The sequence below is a fragment of the Stylophora pistillata genome, chromosome 13, assembly GCF_964205215.1.
Source record: "Stylophora pistillata chromosome 13, jaStyPist1.2, whole genome shotgun sequence".
NCBI lineage: Eukaryota > Metazoa > Cnidaria > Anthozoa > Scleractinia > Pocilloporidae > Stylophora > Stylophora pistillata.
In genome coordinates, this window is record NC_142531.1 from 14826415 (window position 1) to 14828914 (window position 2500).

At 34.7% G+C, this 2500-nt stretch overlaps 1 pseudogene; it reads right to left on the reverse strand.

Annotated features, from left to right (window-relative positions):
• LOC148717797 (uncharacterized) overlaps positions 1-1339 on the reverse strand; it is a 6736-nt pseudogene extending 5397 nt beyond the window's left edge.
• Positions 1340-2500: the final 1161 nt, after the last annotated feature.

Consider the following 2500-nt stretch of genomic DNA (forward strand, 5'->3'; position numbering starts at 1 on the left):
TGAATTTACAAGTTGGAAACAATATTAATGCAGCAATTTTGTACTATAAACTGAAATTACAGATTAAGACCACATATTTTCTGCATTGGCTAATGAATCAGTAAGGACTTCTGTTACCTGTTAGCATAAACAATGATGAACAATAAAGGATTCTGATCTTAAGTATGCTTGCCAATGCTTGCAAGTTGTTGGTTTAAAAACTATTGACCAATGCACAGATACCTTTGTGATCAGAAAGGTATGTCTCTAAACTAAGGAAATGAATTTGTGATTTTGGTAGATTAGTATATGGTCTATACAAGTGTTATTTTTAGTAGTTGAACGGGATACAAGTTGTCTGTAATTATTTCTTGCAAACAGATTCTTTGTATTTCATTAAACCAGTTAATATTTAAGTCACTGATAAATATATTGTCACGAGTTGACAGTTTATCAAAAACTTCTCTCAATTCTTGGCATAATTGCATCACTGGTACTCTTGCAAGGTGACCTATAAAGTCCTATGATACTAATATGTAGAAGGTTCAAAAATTGCATTACAGTACTGTTATTTCAATACCAGTGCCATTGTTGCAGTAGGGATAGCCAGGGTAATAATCTATTTGACTTAAAGCAGCTTAAAGCAGCTGCACTGGCTCCCAGTTAGCCAGCGCATAGATTACAAGATACTACTTCTGACCTACAAAGCGCTCAACGGCCAGGCCCCTAGTTACATCACTGAACTGTTGAAGCCTTATGTAACGACCAGAAATCTGAGGTCCTCCTCTGAAAATTTACTTAAAGTACCATCTGTTAAGCTAGCAAGTTATGGTCATAGGTGTTCTCTTTTATAGCACCGACTCTATGGAACTCTCTTCCAAACAACATAAGAGTGAGCGGCTCGCTATCACATTTTATGACCTGTATAAAGACATACCTTTTTAACAAATTTTATAATTAGACTACTCCTTACTGAGCTATTTAATTATTTAAGTAGTAAGTTAGGCCGCTAGATAGTTACTAGTAAGTTAGTTGATTAGTTGGTGAGCTAGTTAATTGGCTAGGAAATTAGTTAATTTCAATATAAGTTTAAAGTTTTTACTTTCATTATTACAGACTACCTTATTAGCTAGTTTTTTTTACTCATGTTTTAGAGATTTTTATGGTTTTTATAATCTTATCGATCCGATTTATAAAATTACTGTAAAGCGCTATTGGATAGTGATAGAAATAGCGCTATATAAATACCGTACTATTATTATTATTAGTTATAAACTGCTGTACCTCCATATGGTCTTATATTATTGGCAATTGATGTTCCACCATTTCTAAATAGTCTATAGCCATTTATGTTATACATATCATTTGTGTCTAAAGTACAAATTCATGTTTCAGCAAAAACATTTAGATCAGTGCTGGTATAATTGAAGTCTCTGTATGTCATCAAAATGCTTATGTAAAGACCGTGTATTCAGATAACATAGTTTAAAGGGTGTTTCTCCAGCTTTATAGACAGGTGTAACACATAAACGAAGTTTACGTTCAGTCCTTAGTTTACTCATTTCTGTGCATACGTCATTGCTAACAGCTATTTTGTCTTCACAGAGGTTAGTGATATAAAGGCCTTCTAATGTTGTTACTCTACTTTAAGTCCCACATAATGTATATGAGGAATTGCTCTTCTAGTATCAAAGTTGACAACAATCCTTGTCTCCGTGTCACCTTGTGACCTATGAATGGTTTTAGCAGATGTTCTATCCCAGATGTTCTGTTTATGTGATGTGTTTGTATCAACTTAATGACATTCCCAGCACTATTTGTCATACCATCATCTGTTCTAGTAATCATTGATATCTCTGTCCTTCTCCTGTTGCCAGGTTCAGTATAGAATGTAACTGTCTGGTTTTCCTGGGATCACTGAGGCATTTGTTTCAAGATTTTATCTCTGAGTTCCTGTGATTGAGCTCCTATGACACTGTCATGTGCTTTGATACTGTACTTGGTACGTGATATGGCATGGTGTGCTCTATCATTGAACTCACTGACCTCAGCATTCTGTATAAACAAGTGTGGAGCATCAACTGGATAATTACTATTATTAGATTGTATTAACCTCTCTTTCAATTTTATAATGTCTTCTTTTGAATGTTTTCCTTTGTCTCATTATTTCTTGCAGTTCAAACATTTGAAAATTTTCTTGCCATAGATTTTGAGCAAGAATGCTATACTCAGAGTTGCCCATGTCTTTGAATATAAAACCGTCCATTACTGGTTGTAGCTGGAATAGATCACTGTTATGTTTTTGGGTTGCAGAAGAGTACACACACAAGATGGCGGGTCAACAGTAAGATTATATTGATGAGGGCACATGGTAACATTACCGCTGCCTACTATGTAGGCTCACAACAAACAGATAGTCAATACAGAACATCTCCATACTATAACACCTCCCCTTGGAGATTTGTTAAGAATAACTCTCTTATAAGCGAAATAAACAAATACTCAATGCTAACAAGTCTCC